The 19,456-nt window shown below is 43.1% G+C and overlaps 1 protein-coding gene across 5 annotated transcripts in view; it reads left to right on the top strand.

Moving 5' to 3' along the window:
• Window positions 1-19,456, top strand: part of FRRS1 (ferric chelate reductase 1) — a 268,799-nt gene that overhangs the window by 30,858 nt on the left and 218,485 nt on the right. The window contains exon 1 of one of the 5 annotated variants that reach the window (XM_069232145.1): window positions 4,001-4,044. The exons of the other annotated variants lie outside the window; for them this stretch is intronic. The gene's annotated coding sequence lies outside the window, so the exon portion shown is untranslated. Of the gene's footprint in view, window positions 1-4,000; window positions 4,045-19,456 lie in introns of those variants that run through there. 5 annotated transcript variants of the gene reach the window in all.

Genomic DNA, 19,456 nt, shown 5'->3' with positions numbered 1-19,456 from the left:
GTAAAATTAGCCGATCTGCTCATTTGCTTTCATTTTCCTTGGTGATCAGAGGCATATCTTGCTCCCTGAACACTGATTTCAATGGGAGATGTACAGACTTTCTGCCCCCCTGGGCAGATGGAGCAATAGCCCCTGATCTTCGCCCCCCCCCCTTGACAAGAAAGCCCACTAGCCACCAGAATTTTTTTTTTTTTTTTTTTTAAATTTAGTAAAGGGTGGGGGGCTGCCCAGAATGGGCAAGGCAATGCCCCCATCCCCCCCACAAAAATAGGAACAGTCTTTCTACTACTCACCCAATACCCCCCGATGGGGGAGTGTTACTCCCAATCTGCTGTTCGGGGGGGGGGGCAGAAAGCCCACTAGACACCAGGTATTTTTATTTTTTTTAATAAGAGGGGTGGGGGCTGCCCAGAATGGGCAAGGCAATGCCCCAGTCCCCCCCCTTAAAAGTAGACGCAATCTTTCAGCCCCCTGGGGGTTTATTGGGGGTATTACCCCAATCGGCTCCGCGGGGGCATGGGGGAAGAAAGCCACCAGTTTTTGTTTTATTATAATAGAGAGGTGGGGTCTGCCCATTATGGGCTTGGCCAGGCCCCCATCCCCCCCACATTTAATGGGTACCAAAGTCTTTCTGCCACCCCCCCCCCCCCCCCATATGGAGATAAATAACCCCCGATCAGCCCTCCCCGGGCGGGGCAGACAGTCCACTACATGTCAGGTTGTGATAAAAGAATAGATGGTGGGAATTATGTCCCCACTTCAACTGAAGGGGGCAACAGTCTTTGTGCCCTCCCCTGCAGACTAAAGTGTCTCCTCCCAGTGGCACGCAAAAAGACATTTGACTCTTTTGGATGTTGATTTTTACATGTGGGTCAGGAGAACTTGGCTTACGTCCCACTTGCAATGGTGAGCGGCTGCATTTTTTTTTACTGTGGTACGCTGCCACCTTGAGAAATATACCAGACTTGGACACTTCTGAAAACTAAACATATGGGGGGAGTCCAGGGTGGTGTGCTTCACATGCACCCCACACCATTTTCTTACCCACAATGTCCTGCAAACCTCCAACTTTGCCTGAAATTGTGCATTTTCCCTACATTTCTGTGATGGAAACTTCTGGAGTCCGCAAAATTCCTACCATTCAGCATTACCCTGTCTTTACTGATAAAAACTCTGCCCCACTTGTGTGGATGCCCAAAGCAGTCAGCCTAAAAACACATGAAAAAAAACTGTCCTTTGGACCCACTTTGGTTTCCCCTTAATTTCTACACGTTTTTGTCCCTTCCCTGTCGCAGGCACTTCCCCGTGCACAAATGAGGTATAATTTTTATCGGGAGGCTGAGGGGAATGCTGGATGGTAGGGAATGTGTGGCTCACCTCAGATTCCAGAACTTTCCTTCACAGAAATGTGAGAAAATAGGTTTTTAGACCTATTTTACAGGTTTAAGAGGGATTCTGGGTAACGGAACCTGGTGAGAGCTACACAAGTCATTCCGTCCTGGATTCCCTTGTGTGTCTAGTTTTCAAAAAAGTACAGGTTTGCTAGGTTTCCCTTAGTGCCGGCTGAGCTAGGACCCAAAATCCACACCTAGGAACATTGCAAAAAAAGGGTCCATTTTGGGTGAACAAATGTGATGTGTCCATGTTGCGTTTTGGGCCATTTCATGTTGCGGGCACTAGGCTTACCCACACAAGTGAGTTACCATTTATATTGGGACCCTTGAGGGAATACTGAGTAGAAGGAAGTTTGTGACTGTTGTCAGATTTCAGAACTTTCCCTCCTAGAAATATATATATATATATATATATATATATATGTGTGTGTGTTTTTTTTTTCTTCTTTTTTTTTTTTTTTTTATAGTTGTAAAAAAATTTGTGGTTTACAGGGGATTCTAGGTAATAAAGCCTGGTGAGAGCCACAGACGTCACTTCATCCTGGACTCCCTTGGATGACATGTTTACAGAAATGTGCAGGTTTTCTAGGTTTCCTTAAGTGCTGGCTGAGCTAGAGCCCAAAATCCACAGCTGGGCACATTGCAAAACAAAAATCAGTTTTCAGTGGGAAAATATGCTGTGTCCATTTTGGGCCGTTTCCCATCACGGATAGTAGTCCTACCCAAACAAGTGAGATACCATTTTTATCGGGAGACTTGGGGGAACACAGAATAGTAGAACAATTGTTATTACCAGTGGACTTTCTCTGCATTTGTGCCTTCCAAATGTAAGACTGTGTGTAAGAAAGAGGTCATTTGGAGACATGCACTCTAATTCAGATGCTAGTATGGATATCCCCAAATTCAGAAATTTGCAAATAACCACTGCTTCTAAGCTCCATATCTTGTTCCCATTTCAAAAATTCATATGCTTCCTTGATGCCTATTTTTCACTTTTTATATTTTACAAATTAATTGCTGCATATCCTGTACACAATGAAAAACCATTGCAAGGTGCAGCTCGGTTATTGGCTCTGGGTACCTTGGGTTCTTGGTGAACCTAGAAGCCCTATATATCCCTGCAACCATAAGAGTCAAGCAGACGCAACGGTATATTGCTTTTGAAAGGCACAAATGGCTGGGTTATTTTTTTGATTTTTTTTTTTTTTTTTTTTTTTTGTTTTCAACTCAATTTCAATATTTTTTTTGTTATTTCAACTGTTACTTTCTATAGGGAAGTCTTGAAGGATCTACACAAATGTCTCCTTGCCGAATTCAGAATTTTGAAATGTATAGTTTTCCGGGATAGACCATTGCTATCATCACCATTCCTGCCACTAACTGGAAGGTGGTTGAAAGCACCAAAAATACGAAAAATGGGCTACATTCTACTAAAATACCAAAACTGTGTTAAATTGTTTTTCTGATTCAAGTCTGCTTGTTCATGAAAGCTGGGAAAATGGTGATTTTTAGCACAACAAACCCCTTGTTGCCATTAGCAGGGAAAAAAACGATGTTCTCTTCTGTCGCACTTTTTTCCCACTTTTTCCCCCCCCAAAAAACATATTTTGCTGTATTTAGTCTAATTTCTCAGTCCTCTCCAGGGGAATCCACAAACCTTGGGTACCTTTTAGAATCCATGATGTTGGGGTGGGTGGGTGAGGGGGGGGGGGGGGGTTGAAGGATGCCAATTTGGCATGGATACCTTATGTGGACAAAAGGTTATGGGGGCCTAAGCGCGAACTACCCAAAAATAGCCAAAAAAAAAGACCAGACTTGGGTGCGGTTGGGGGGTGGGGGACTAGTTCCTAAAAAAAAAAAATTAAGGATTTTTTAATGTATTGATAGCATGCATTTTAGTTGCCATTTTTGTGTTTCTTTTTAATTTTGTTTTTGTCTTTTTATATAGGAAATGGCGGTATGTGGTAAATTCATTCTAACATTCTGTTCTAGGTTTGCTTGTACTTATGTTGGCAGATGAACTAACATCATAGGTATTTACAGTTGTTTCTATTAGTTGATTGTGTATTTTTAGTAAACATTCCAAGTTCATTCTTTGATTCTATGTCAGTTGTATCTAGTGTTACCTTTGCATGGCTGCTCCATTAAATAGTTAGTACTTTCTTACTAAAAGTGATCATAATTACCCACCAAACCGAGTGAAATGTTGTCAAAACGCTGTCATGGAGCAGATACTTGATGTTAGCAATAAATCTATGGTTATGCTTTATAAAACGGTTGTCGAAACCGAACAATACCTTCCAGCTCGCAAAGCCTGCCCCCACCCCCACCCCTGGTAAATATAGGTAATTAACTTTGTAACTAGTTACAATTTGAAGAAATATGTGCATTTCTTGATACTTCATGACACGCTTGATGTTTAAATAATATTCATAAGATAACGTTCCTTCAGCAGAAAGGAAGCATAACTGCTCTGGCAAAGTTGTTTTCTTTGGTTAGTAGTCTGAAAACAGGAGTGAGGCAATTCAAAGATGGTGCTCTGTTTCCCAAAGCAAACTCAGAGACTGGCGGTACTATAGTCCTTTCTCTATGGTTAGTTGCAGATACTGGGAGGCTAGAGTGCGCTTACAAACTGCAAAAAGAGTCGAAGGTACAGGTGAACGACCCTGAAATTGTTAAAAAAAAAATGTGTAGATGCAATTTGAGGAAGCACTGAGTCAATTATTTAAGTGCTAACTAAAATACAACCCCTGGTTGGCTTTTGAGATGCACCTTTAAAGTTGCATTTGTAATATGGCGGCCGCAACTATACAATGACAATAGGACTCTCACATTGAAGTCTTTTTAGTGCTCCTTGTTCAGCTACATCGTATTAAGCCAACGGAACAGTACACGTGGGAATTGCAGTTTGTTTTTAACGTCTGTATGGGCCAAATAATTCAGCTTAGTTTTGCAGACAGCACCTTGCTTTATATTTTTTGACCTCCCTCTTTCTATTTGTATGGCTCCTCCTGGCAACCTTGCCGGCTGTTTCCCCGGCGTCCCTCGTTTTGGTGGACGCAAGTTTTGTCTGTTAGGCTCTTTCCCGGTATGTTACGCTCCTCTCTCGAGTGCTCTCCTGTATAGTTTTGGAGCGATGGTTTTGTACCTCCACCATTGACACAGAACGGAAGACGATCTGTAGCGACAAGTGCAGGCGCTTTCTTGACGGTCTCCACCTCAAACAGAGCAACCGGGACAGTATCTTTAATCGCCTCTTGTCGGACAGAATTAAACCACCCCGTGGATAATTTCTTAGCATTTTTGGCGCCTTTGCTTTGTTTTCTGCAAAACGAATTCATGATTGAATTGCACGTTGAATATAATGCTGCATAGTTTGGAACATTTTTACTATAAGAAACGTGCTGACTACAAGGAGCCAAAACAGTTAAACACCTCACAATCCTGTCCGGTTGTACGACTAGAAATGCTTGTATTAGAAATAAAATAAGGGGTCGATATTGGCTTTGCTCCACGTGCATGAGAAACAGTCGCTAGGTGTTAACCTACAGCCAAAGTCAGCTAATACAAATAATTGTTCATACAAGGTATTTCCTGTTGCCTTAATAAAACACATTGACAAACAATGACAACGTGAGTTCCATTCTACCATTTATAAATGCACCCTGATGTCCCCATAACTCGACATTTTAAGGTAGTTTTGTATGCTCTCAACATTAGGACAGTCTTGCACAACCAACTGATGAGGTAACATATAGTGATCTGATTATGTCCCATAGTTTTTGTCCTGCATTTTCCCGCATTCGTTATTTTTTTAATGCCGTCTTCCAAATTTCAGCAACCCTGTAGTAGCTGTAATAAGTAAGTAGCGTATTACATGGCGCTTAATACTGCGTTTTTCTGTTTTTAAGCGCTATAAATACCATGTTGAAAAATTGAGTTCTTTTACATTTTATAATAGTTCTGTTATTTATAGCACCAATAAATACTAAAAGGGTTATGTTAGGCTCTATAAAAAATACTTAATAATATTCCTATACCTTGCAAATACTACATTTTACTGTTTCCCAATCTAAATCGCCACCGATTATCGTACTTGGGACAAGAATGCCACTTATGTACGCTAAGCAGGCATGTTTCTCTCTGATGCATGTCCTTTGCGTCATTTAGTGGAGTCATTTAGTAAACCACTCTAGTGCTTATTAGCCAGTTTTTCTTTCTATGTTCCGCATCGGGCTGAAAAGTGAAATGACCACGACACTCACTTAAAAGGGGTAAAAGGCCGCTTTAATAGAACAGGCCTGGCAAATTGCAACCTTGGCATAACAGCCTCACATAACTACCCAAACCTCACTAATACAAATTCATCACCTAACCCCTCCCCTCCCTCTAAACTGACCCCACCGCACTACCCCTTGTCCCATCTCCATCTTGACCCGACTAACCCATCTGTCCTGCAGTCACCTCCTCCAGTTACCCTTGTCTGTGAAAACTCCCTGCCCTCATCTTTTCTGATCTACCTCCCCCCGAAAGGCCACACAGGAAAACCCGAGCAGGCGTTTTCCTGCCCCACCCAAACCTATCTACCTGTCCCATAAACGTTCCCCCATTAATTCAGCAATCAACAGCCGAAGCTCTAACAAATAGTGTTCATTACCCAAAAACGATAAATGCACACCATCTTGCCGAAACAACTCCACATCCGAAACCACAATATTCTCATGAGTAAGAACCGAAAAACCCTGAGACTTGCAAAAACTCCTAATTTCCCTGTAAATTTTTCTAGGCTGCTTTTCTATCCCTTTAAACGAGTTGGCGCCCCTCCAAACCCTCCCCGGCACCAAACTCGTCCAAACAATATGCGTACCTGACCAACGTTCTTTAATCCTGCATAAATCTAACTTCATGACCTTCAACAAACTAATACCTGACAATACAACCAAATCATTCTCCCCCAAGTGTAAAACCAATAAAGCTGGACAAACCCCCCGCTCCATCCTCTTAGCCAACACATAAAGTAACTCACCTCATCTCATACCACTCTTTCCTACCCAACTAATTTTTATCCTGGCCCCATCAAGCCCCAATTGCCTCCCAAAATGCTACGATGCAGCTTGCTTCTCCGCCCAGCGAACAAAGGAGTGTCCTACAATCCACACGCGCACACCTTGTCAGGACCCTGACACAACCTACAAGAAAAAATATGTTAAGTAGCATATCTTGCATTCATGCATACCAAAAACCCCAAGAAAGAAAACCGAATAGTACAAAGCAGAGAGTTACAGGTATAGGAAAGCCCGATACGAGAATGAACAACGAAGATACAACAAGCTGAACCCCCCCCCTGAAATAAAACCTACTGCTTAAAAGAGCGCACGTTACTCTGACAACATCTCGATCTCCACCTACTCAATTGCTTATTCGACTGATCCGATTGATTTACCTTGTCTTCTCGCTTCCGTAGCATCCCCAATCCTAAAAGAGTGTGTACCGTAGCTACTAGGATCCAAACCCTATCTCCTGACAGACATCCTCAATACAGCTAATAACTGTGATGCTAATAAATGCGTCCCAGCCTGATGAACAAATACAAACCTTGAAGCATGTGGCAACCGCGCTGTAAAGGAAAACCAGCAACGCACTGGACAATCACTAGATTGTTTAGCTTTTAATAACACCTCCTGACCCCTCCCCAGCTGGTCCCCCTTGGGAAAAGGTAACCATATACAAATACCCTCCGCTCCTACTTGAACATTCTCCTAAATGAGCCCATCTCTCCCATTCACACCCAAAAGCTCAGAAATACGAAAAGCCCCATGAAACAGCCACGACATACAGAGAGAAAACAAACATACCTCCCAATCTGAAAAACAAATGTCGCCCAAACTCCCCAACAAAGCCCTCAGAAGATGATACGTGATAGGGCGCCTCCGATCACACCTCACACCACTTCACACCACCTGACCGAGCCCAACCAGCCAAAATCCTCCTACATAACTCACCTTCCACTGGATCGTAACCCCAAAAATACTTACCATAAAAAGAAACAAGATAACTTACCCGATATAATGACCACCGTTAAACCAGCCTCAATCTGTTGCATAACGAAACAAACAGCATCATCCTGTCTCCTGGAGATCACATCAAACCCACCTGATCTTCGTACCGCACCTGAATCCAGAAACTTCAACCACACCTGAAAATAAGTCCTCCTCGTCGACGGAGCTATAGACTGCAGAAATTGCTCCAGTATCCTCAATCTCCTATTTCCCACAACTCCCCAGGTATGACCGTCTTCTGAACATCTGCTCCTGGCGCCAAACCACGGAATCTCTGCCACTGAAATCGAGATAGGGCATCAGCGATGTCATTATTAATGCCAGGCACATGTCGAGCCTTGAACAAAATATTGAACTTCAAACAATTCAGCAAGAAAATCCTCAACAACTTAAGTACCTTTTCATCCTTTGCCTTCTGGGAATTAACTAAATGCACCACAGTCTGATTGTCCACATTAAAAATGACATTTTTATTGGCCAAAAACCTACCCCAAATTGCCAAAGCCACTACTAAAGGAAAAAATTCCAAAAATGCAATGCTACGATTTGCTCATTTCCAACTCACAGGCCATGCCTCTGCTGCCCAATGACCATCCCAAAACAAGCCAAATCCATGAGCACCAGACGCATCCGAAAATATCTGAATATGCCAAAACCAGTCCTCATCCTCCACCATCATCGTCGCACCATTAAAATCCCTCAAACTCAATCCACATCCGTAAATCTTCTTTAACACATGCCCTAAGGCAAATATGGTGATGTGACAAAAAAGCACCCTGCATCGCGAAACCGAGCCTGCGGCAGAACGCCCTGCCAACCCTAACCACTTTACAAGCAAAATTAAAATGACCAAGCAATGATTGTGCCTGACGCAACTCCATCTTTGGTTTCCTCACAGCTTCGTCAAGCATAGCAGCCAACTGCTGTACTTTGTTCCTAGGCAACCTCACTTCCATTCTGTCAGAGTGCAATTCTATACCCCAAAAATGAGGCATGTTGCAGGCCCTTCAGTCTTGTCTCTTGCCAACGGGACACCAAAAAGAGACATCAAACGCTCAAATTCACTCGATGCTCTGCCACAATCTCCCAACAAAGAAAAAATCGTCTAAGTAATGAGTCACTAATCTACCACCACCCTGAAATGTAAAACACTACTCCAAAAATGAACTAAACATCTCAAACAAAGAACAGGAAACTGAACACCCCATAGGCAACATCCAATCAACATATATGGCCTCTTCAAACTGCATTCCCAATAAGGAAAAATCACCCGGGTGGACAGACAACAATCTGAAAGCTAACTCGATATCTGATTTCGCCATTTCTGCACCTTTCCCACACTTCCATACCAACGCAATAGCTTCATCCACCAATGCATAATGGATCAACCAAAACTCACCCACCTGTTTTTTAGGGACCACACCCAAAGGGGAAATAGTCAGATTCTACAGTGGCCACTCTAAAAAAAGGCCCAACAATCCTGCCCAAATCCAGTTCTACATCAAAATTAATAGGCGTAGGGCCCTTTTCCTGCAACTTGCTGCATAAATCCTCTACCTCTGTCGCCACCTGTTGACGGTGGCCCATGCCAAGACCATGGAATCCCACCGAAGCATTGGTACGCTGGGTGTCTCCCACATGTCTAAACTTACATTGCTGTCTGTTACAAAGACCGCTGTTGAAGGACCAGCATGCCCCATTAGCTTGAAATTGTCCCCTGTGCCCGAAACCCACCCCAACTTGGGTGGGACGCCCCTGAAAGGGCTTATTTTGAACCGGTAATCCACTCGCCGTATGCGTTGTGGGCGCGTTCCCTGCAGTCCGTAACCATTGCATCCATAATTCATTATCAATTTCACCCACATCTTAGTTGAGTCCATTGCCTTCCTCGCCCTGAATTCCTCATCATACCTAAACCACCGAAATCCATTTGAGCTCTCCGTACAACATCCATGTACTTTAACAAGGCTACACAAGAATCCTGATGTTTCTCGCAGTAAACACTAGCGTAAATCAAAAAGGCCGAAGTCCAATTCTCTATCGTGGTTGGTACTCTAGGCCTCCTAGCTAATTCCCATTCTTCTTCCTTTGACCCTTCTTTCACCTGAACCTCCCTATGAAGCAATTTAAAAACATCAATGAACTCCCCTTTCCAAATTCAGAGTGAGATGCGCCCTCAAAGGCATCGACACTCCCATATAAGGTAGCTTCTTGGACTTGATTCCACCCCCCACTTCATCACCACCCGTGTTAACGCCTGAGGTCGTCTTACCACCTCACCCGATTCAGCCTTTTTAACTGACCCATCACCATTACCACCACTTACCTCCAACTTACCATCAACCTCTGTGACCGAACTCACCTGAATGGATGCATCCACCTTACTCCTTATCTCCCTTGAACCACCCATAACATTCAAGACCCTTGGCCGACTCAAGTCCCCCAAATTTTCCCGCAACTCATGCACTCTCAAAGACCCAACAAACCCATCCTCACCTCTAGGCAAGTTGCCAGCGGACACATCCTGGCGGTGAGCCTTAGCATGGCCGCCCTGGACCACACCAGGCACGTCTCCTGCCACCACAACCCGCTTTCGTGACGTAACTGGTTCTTCCATGTCCTCTTCATAATCAAGTAATTCTTCGTCCATAGAAGCCCAACCAGCACCAGCGCCCTGGCTAGTGGATGGCTGTACATCGTCAGCTCCAGCTGTCTCCCCCGAAGTCGGGTAGACCACTCTGGGTCGAACCCTCCCTTCAGGCCGGTGTTCTGAAGGTGCCCGGACCTTCACGGCAGGCTCTGATCACCAACCATCCGCCCAGATCGCCGGTGACTCGCCTGCACCCCATGTCCGCTCAAAGCATTGGATGTGTCACACCCAGAGGTCCCGTCACCACTATCAGGCTGCCAAAAATCTAGGCTGACGTATGCCCTACCCACTACAGCAGTACTACTCGCCTCACCACACACACTACCTTTAAACACAGCCCCACTATCATCCACTAACTCAACCTGTTCACCTAACTGAAGAACCGCCTGATTCCCTAACTCCCAAGACTGCACCCTGTGCAGCATTGGACTGACCACCCTAGGTATCCACTGCATAAACCTGGCACACCTCTGACCATAAAACCCCACCCTGCCTTTAGAACTCTGAACTAGTTCACTATCTGCACTCACCTGCTGCTCCTCATCCTCATCTGAAATGATAACCACATCATTATTTGCAGTAGACACTGGTGCCGCCATCTTAACAGGCGTGTCCGCTCTACTCTTGTCAAAATCCGACATCAGTCGAGAAACCTTACTGGGTGCCGCCATATTGGAAACGCCTCCTAAGGGCCTTTCCTCTAAATGGCCGTCATATGCTCAACGCCTCTTTCCAAAGGCAATCAAGCTTGCACACGCCTAACTAAACGTGCATGCGTGCTCTGAACCTGAGCCCCCCATGCGGCCGCCCACCGCCACCGCAGTCATGAGGCCAGCACCCATCCCGCCTGCCGATACAGGCCTCACTAGCGACAAGCCCTGACGCCTGGGCAGACAGACACCCGCATCCTCCGCATCCCTGCCACAGACTGCAGAGGCCCACTTGATTCAGCCACAACCTGCAAAACTTCAGGTGAGCGCAAAACTTTCCTCCCAGCAGCGCTCTTAGCCCTAAACCTTTTACCGGACTTTGGTGGCGAAGAACATGCCGCCACAACAGCTGATACACCTTCGGCTGAAAGCCGTTTTGGCCTCCTTAACCCCACCCAAGCCTCTTCCAGCACACCCTCTTTAATTAAATCCTCCCTTCCTTCATCTTGAAGAACTTTTAGAGCTTTTACTACCCTACTCGGCTCCATAATAACACTATTCTCAAAACAGCTAACAAGAACCAACAACTCCTCCCAAAAACACACTTAACACCGCCTACACTTGCCTCAAAACACGCCTTAAAAAACGCCTTGGCACGAAGACAAAACGCCCACTGGGTGTGACAACGGAGGCCGCCAAATAGGCCGCCCACACCCAGCCCCTGCCTTTTATCCCCTTGCCCAAGGCACCATCCTATCCTGTTCCCTGACCAATCCAAGTTCGATCTCGTGGATCGTTCCACGACAGCCCGATAAGCCCGGGAGGAGACAGGGCAAACCCTTTGCCTATATGGGACTTTGGGGGGGAGGGGAGCATTCATAACGAGGGAGCAATACTCCATTAAGGCTAGGTGTTATTGTAAACTGGTGCTGAAAATGTCTCATGGATCCCTTGTTATGCGAGGTTGTAGAACTGCTGCACAAGTACTCATTTCTTCCATGTCCAGCACTGTTTTTTCCTCCTGGTGCGCAGGAACGGAAGGGTTTAGATAAGGGGTTAAACGTATTATTTAGTTCATTAAAAATTTTCCTCTGAAAAATTTGTAAATGAAGATTTTGCCTAACCTAGAATTTGACACCCTTGAGTATAGCTATTTGCCTACAGCGGTAAACACCTCGCCGTCTACCTCCTTATCTGATAATCGTGCCTTCAGATACTTTTTTAAGCTTCCTTTATCAAACGTTCTTAGTTAACAATCAAAAAAATTAAAAAAGTTTGGCCCTCCAGCCCATTCACTGAAGTGCTCTTCTTTTTGGACAGATGAGCAATTTCCCTGTGGCAAAGGGCTATTCCTCATACTGCTAAAAGGTGAAGTTATCTGACCCATTTCTCCTACTGTATAGAGTGGTGGGCAGTAACAAAATGTGATTGACAGTTTAACAGACCGCTAGATGAAGAGAGCCGACACAAAGCCCTCTCTGTTTGTGAAAATGTATTAACTTATTTTGCTTTCTTTTTTTTAAAACCGGAGGCTGACTAATCAATCAAAATTATCTCTTTGACTATGCTTAAAAAGCAACCGTGAATATGAAGTACTTTTATCTGCAACATTTTGTTTTATCCAGCAACAAATGTAAAATGGACATTTACCTAATCTCGCTTGATGCATTATCAAAGTTGTTTTTCTTTCGACTTGTCCTTTTGGACACAAAAGTGTGAATCAAAACTTGAGCCTGGTACGTCCAGTGCCGATTAAATCTATACAATTTAAAATAGTCTTGTGGCCCTTTGTCCTGTATAGGAACAGCAATCAAACCTCTCCAGGAATCTGCATGTAAGAAAACAAATCTTCCAGCCCAAATCTTTAATCGTTGCTACTTTTTCTGTTTTTTGTCTCTTCTGTTTTTTCCATCATAAAGACTACATAAAAAATCTACTCATTCTCTCTGTCGAACACTTGTCCATATCTCTTTCAACACTTCATCCTGCTGACCGCTGAAATTCAAAATTATATCTCCATATAAAAATGTGGGGTCATCTCCATGAACTTATGCTAATTCAGCTGATGCAGTCCCACAGCACAAAATGTTGGATGACAGAATCCCCACCTTACTGAGGTGGTCATTGGCAGGTAATGCTTGTTATAGAGAAAGATTCACTCTTCCCCAATGATAAGTGCGATTTGAACAGCATGAGGCAATTCCAGCAACAAAGAAATGTGTACTTCCCTGGTGCAAAGGAGGTATAGAAGAGAGAATGCATACACATATGATCTGTTGCCTACACAAGCCAAGGTGGACAGCTAGCGTAGTTGATTTCTTTCAGTTTCTTAGTAATGGGAGTTGCTATTGGCCTTCTGCAAATAGAAGATGCACGTCTCATGCAGAAGTGCAAAAATTGCAGTAAAGTAACCAATGAAAGGAGATTTGCCCTAGTTACCTGTGACTAGTGAATTGAATATTTGTAACCACTAGTAGGACCCCCCCCCCAAAAAAACATTTTTGCAACTCAGTGCAGTTAATTGCCTTAATTAAGTTTAATCCACTAGTGCCTGAAAGTGACAACATTGCTTAACAAAGATGGAACATTGATATTCCTCACTGGGTTGGATTCTGGTTTATGTTCCAGTGCAGTTTTCCTTTCAGTGTCTAGATTACCTGCCTAATAGTCAAAATGATGATGCAATGTTAGAGGATGATTCTAAACCTGCAACAGCTATCCAAATACTAGGAATGGAGTCACTGATACTGGTTTTACTGAATGCTTGTAATTGTTACGCTTGACATATGGCTGCCTATCCTGCCATAGGGTTGTGGAATTTAATAAAATATCTACTTGTCCAAGGGACAGGTTGCTTCTTAAATCTACTTGTCCTGTAAAGAAAATCTACTCGCCCCTATGGTGCCATGTAGTGCGGCGACAAATTATGGAAGCAATCTCATTCTATAAGAGTTCTTATAATAGCTTCTCTGATCATGCCAGGGCGAATCTATAGCAGGGCTTGAATACTTGCAATTTCAATCCCTGCTATGGCAATTTCTTTATTCTGCTACCTTTCTGCAGATCTGCATACCAGGGCTGGAGGAAGCAGTAAGCAATAGTCACAGGGATGGAATGCCTTTCAGTCTGCAAACCTAATAACTTGCATGTTTTAAGGATGTTCACTAGCTCTTATCTAATCTTTCCCGATACTGAGAAAGGTTGGAAATTTACTCCTGACAATGGCAGAAGTAGAAGTTTTTCCAGGATTGGGGGGGAAAAAGTGGTTGGAGTCCACATGAACTTGTAAACGCTCAAAAGATTTTCGCATGAGCAAATCTACACATGCATAAGTACTTGTGCTAAAATACAGTTCAGATATTTTCTAGGAGTACGATTTCCTTGTCTACTTCTGTAAATTCTTGTGAATTCATGAAAGCCACCAACTCAAAGACATATAGCATGGGTGCACTTTTGTGACTTTCTTTAAGATTTGGGTCCCTAATTAGGTCTGGCATTGACCAAGACATTTTGTTTTAATTAATATTCTATTTCTCTCTCTATCGGCTGGCTTTACTATGAGTGATCACATTCTGCTGTTGCACAAGGAGAATTTTGTCACACAAAGTAGTTTTGTTCAGTGCCAGGAACTACTGTGGCAGCCAATGGTGCAATGAACCTTGAGGGGGCCCTTCTGCAAAGAAAACATGGAGGGCCCCCCTTCCAGACCCACACAGGGCAGGTGCTGTGCTGAGGGGCTCCCCTGGATGGGTCTCCCTGCACCGCGAGGATTGCGGGAACTTTGTTAAACCACTAGTGGCAATGTGTGCCTTTTGAGACCAAAAAGTTTTTTTTTTTTGCCAGTGTTCGTTACAGTGATAAGGGCCTGGCAGCTCTCACAACAATAAAGTGTTACAAATGCCACGTCAAAACAAGACATGCATTGACAAAACCAATAGACTCATAACAAATATTGGATCGGTTGAGTTTGCTATTATTTGTTTATTTTCATGCATCCCATAATCATGTTGAAAATGTTACACTGATTTTCCACCAGGAATATTCTTTGGACATACTGGCATGCATCAAGAGATTTTACTAAATTACACTTCAAAGAAATAGCACCTAAAATTTCATAGTGGCGATAGGTTTTGATTTACTACCAGCATTTTTTTTTTTTTTTACTGAAAGTTTTATTTTGAAAGAAAAGAAACATCACTCTTGCTTACAAGCCTCTGCAAACATTTGCATATAATAAGAAAGCATTCTGGGAGCATTACACTTAGCCTTATATTGCCAAACTTTTCAAATGTGTGTACACTTTTTGTTTTATACTGGAACCAGTGTCAGTAGTGCAGTTTAACCTTAAAGCGGTTTTTACAGCACTCATCCTAATAACAAAGGCTTTTCAATAAAGAACCATAAATACAAGTTTGAGCACCATTAACATATAGACACACACATTACCTCAACTGCAGACAGTCCCTTCTCTGTAAACTGGCAGCCAGCCAAAAGGTTTGTGCTGCAGGGGGTTGGGCCTACTTGTCCCAAGGACAAAATAAACATGAAAACTTGTTGCCCTTGATCTCAAACAATATGTCTCGGGCGATAGGAATTCCACATCCATGCATAGATGAGAAAACTGGGCTATTGTCTTCTATGAGCTTCAGGGGTAATCTAAGGCAGAAGTATGTCCGTTTTTTTTGGAAGAGCACGAAAGGATATCTGCACAAGCACAAAAAAGAACCTTGACACAAACATGTTTTCTATCTCTGGGCTGTTCACTTGAGTGCTTGCTACAAATGTTCTAGATTTCTTGTTTTTTGGGTACCATATATCCAGATGGATGAAAGTAAATGGGATGGTACGGAGCGGGGCTACCAACATGGTGAAATATCATGTATGTTTGATGACCCCCAACATATGAAGCCATGGAAGAAAGGGTGGTGGTATGGTATGATACAATGAACATTTAGTTTACTAAAGATAACAAATACAGTACAACTCAGAGCAGTTTTTTCTTTACTTTGAAGTAGTCCTAAAACTGAAGGGATACCATATGAGATTAATGTGTGCCTCGGGTGTAAGATCACTTTTTTGGAGGTGGGGGGGTATGAATTTGGGGATCTGGAACAACCTACTAGATTTGGTGAAGAGCAGTAAAGTAAAATGTTTACCGAAAACAATCTTGGGATCTTTAAGAAGTTAGACTAACATGATTCTCTGGTTTTCAGTGATTTGGACCGGTGGGTTAACCAAACCAATCAATAAATTAGCATTAGCAAAATCATTAGGTTGGGTTTTAATGTGCTATGTCATGTAATCAAAGACAAATTATGTTTGTATATGTTGAATGCACAGGTGCTGTTTCTCACATACATGTGTCCCATTGGGTTTGCCAGTGACAGGGAAAATAGCCACTAAAGTATTGCTTTCTAGTTAAAATGCATACAAGAGTTAATTGAGTGTAATATTTAGATGTAGTATAGTCTCTCATGTATTCCAATAAAACCACTACATGGAAGGTGTAATGATGTACCAAATAGCCAATGGCAAGAGGTGAGACCATAAATCTTCAGAGGTGAGCCAGTCACTTGATGTATACTTTAAAGAATTGGAAACAATACGTGTTGCAGACAGCCTGCACTGTCAAGCCAGTCCTAAAACTGGTTCAGATAATTTTGCAGATTTCATAAGGCATGTAAATCCTACTGATCCAATGCTACTGTATCTTCCAGAGTACCCAAAGGAGCTTTATAGTTCATAGCGCACTCTGTTTGTGAAACAAAGTTTGACAAATAATGATCAAGCAAGGGTTTGGACATGGTATCACCTTTAAGATATGAGAGCAGTACATACAGAAATGAAAGCTCATCTCTGAAATTAGTCACTACTTCCATGATTTACACCTTGCCCACCCTAGGCACAGATGGCTGAAACGCAGAATCCCAGAAAAGTAGTTTTAAAGTTTTTACCATTTTTTTTAAATTAATTTCCAAATTCACCAAACTCTTAAGATGATAATGCGCATGTCCGAAAAGCAGATATAATGGAAAGGAAGTGTATAAGTAATAGACACATGTTGTTGTTTTTTTTTTTTTCTTTTTTTTTTTTTTAAAGTCTGATAGTACGTCTTGAACTATTGACTGGAACAGAATATGATTTTTGACAAGTTAGTTTTGATTCTTTGAGCGAGACAAATGGCAGTCCACCACAGCTAAAACTTCATCAAATTAGATCCTTTACAGTGGATGGTTACTTGTTGAATGGCGATTGATGTAAGCAGGTAATGTAGTTTAGGCTTTACGTTGACAAAAAGGTATATTGGGAGGTAGAAACAATAACAACAAGTCCTTGAGTGATAGATAAGAGTGGTATAATGGAGGTCATTTCTTTCAAAATCTTAGAACAGAATGTGTTGATCTGGGTGCATGTCTTTTGTATTGGCTTTCAGAGAATCACATCTCTGGGAGTGGTCATTAGTCTGCAGACCTACTCTTTATAGTTTACTGGGAGGCCAGAGAAATGATTATTTGTGCAACAGAGTCCGTTTTGCCCCAGTTGCTCACTCTTTTTCAAATAAGTTTGTTGGTAGTCGTGTTTAAGTGAATGTTAAAGAAGCAGGGCCAGGACTCTTGAGCAGAGGTCTGCAAATTGGGGGAGGTGGGAGGGTAGGATACCCTGATGTAGGGGCCAGGCACTGGCCAAGAGGAGCATCATGCTGAAAGCAGTGCTTTGTTTGAGTGGGGAACAAAGCGCATTAACCCACTCATCAGAGGGGCCATCACCATCACTATGTTTTTTTGTTACCATTCTCTTGGCAGTGAATAGGTGTCAAAGATGTAAGGTCTCCAAATGATCCTCAGGGGCCAGACACTGGCCAAGAGGAGCATGATGCTGAAAAGAGTGCTTTGAGCTGAGAACAAAACTCATTGAGCCACTCGTTAATGGGCCATCACTATGTTCTTTTGTTAACATTCTCCTGGCTGTGAATAGTGTAAAAGGGAGAAGGACTTCAAGTGATTTTCAGCCCCCCCCCTCCCACATTTCTGACAAAGAATCACACTGTGGTTACTTTATTCTTTTAGGTAGACAATGTTGGCCATAGCATCTCAACAATCATGTTTAATTGCATTTTTTAAAGGTTAATTGAACATAACTGTAATGTTTGGATTCTAAATATATTTAGAGCTGCCAGCTTTGTAGAACAATTGTAAAAAAAAATTTCATTCTGGGGTGGTGAGCCCCCTTTTATGTATGCTATGGAGGTGGGGCTGCGATGTAGTATATGATTGGGAGAAGTTTAAAAGAGGTTTTGTTACTGACATCTTTTAGAAATTGGGTTACTGGTTGACTAGGATGTGAGCCCTGGTCAAGCAGCAACCACAGTCCTAGTCAGGGTAAGGCACAAGCAAATCCCAAATTAACCTATGCTCAACCAACTGGTAGCTAGTCAGGGTTAACTTGGAGGCAATGTGTAAAGTATTTGTGTGACACTTTGAACAGTAAAACAGTGGATACGGCACACAAAAAAATCCCGCACAGGTTAGAAAAATAGAGCAAAATGTAATAAATATAAAAAGCCCAAAACAACAAAAATCCAATTGATAGAAACAAAGATACAGAATTTTGAGGGGATGTATTAGTTCCAAGGAGATGCGTTTCTGTGATTAGGAGTGCGGTGTCAACACTACCATTGACAGAGGATGCGAGGGCCTGTGCCGGGGATGCGTGTCTCAGCAGTGGTTCCTATGTGATGCTGGGCTGCGATGCACGTCTTTTACGGTGGTTCTAATCCATGAGGTGCAGTGATGCGTCAGTTCTAATCGGGTTTACTCCTCACAGCAGTGAAGATGTCGGTTCCGCTGGATCCACAGAGGCTGATAGAGCACCTTAAGCCTACTTCCAAGGGTCAAAGACTGGGATGCCACCCCTTGGCATGGAAGTCTCACAGATGGCAGACTCAAGGTGTAGATGCTCGGTTGGGGAAGCCTGCTATGTCTCCAAACTTCAGCTCAGAAGGCCAGCCAGCTAGCCCTTGGAGTTGTTCTGGGTTCAAGGGATGCAGGTCCAGTCCTCACCCAGGTACGATTTCAGCAGGTTAGCACAACAAGGCAGCAGTTCCTTCAGAGCAGCAGTCCAGTAGAGTGGCAGTCCTTGTAGCAGCACAGCATTCATTCTTCCTGGCAGAGTATCCACAGGCCCAATAGTGTAGTGAATTGGTGGTTTCTGAGGTCCTTCTTTTATATACACAGTTGTGCCTGTGAAGTGGGGAGAAGCTTCAAGAAGCATGCCTTTGAAGTGCACAGATGCCCTGACTAACTACAGGGGTATGCAGCCCTTTGTATGGAGGCAGGACACAGCCTATTCAGGTGTAAATGAGTCTGAACCCATCCAGTCGCATCTAAACTCCCAGTGTGTGTGGCTGTCTAGAAGGAGCACACAAAACCCAATTGCCAACTACACTCGGTCATGTGACCAGAAACAGGATGCAGACACCAAATGGCTAAGACAAGAAAATGCTAATTTTCTAAAAGTGGCATTTTCAGAACTGTGGTTTAAAACCTGACTTCATCATAAGTTAGGATTCTAAATTTGGATTCCAGAGACACCAAACATGAATCAGAGATCTCTTCCCATTTGGAAATTATACTTATAAAAAATTGTCAACTCCAGCCTTGCAATAGTGAAAAACAAATGTAAGAATTTTTCTCTCCCAGGACA

The sequence above is a fragment of the Pleurodeles waltl genome, chromosome 4_2 (assembly GCF_031143425.1).
Source record: "Pleurodeles waltl isolate 20211129_DDA chromosome 4_2, aPleWal1.hap1.20221129, whole genome shotgun sequence".
Taxonomy (NCBI): domain Eukaryota; kingdom Metazoa; phylum Chordata; class Amphibia; order Caudata; family Salamandridae; genus Pleurodeles; species Pleurodeles waltl.
This window is presented reverse-complemented; position numbering and strand designations above follow the sequence as displayed.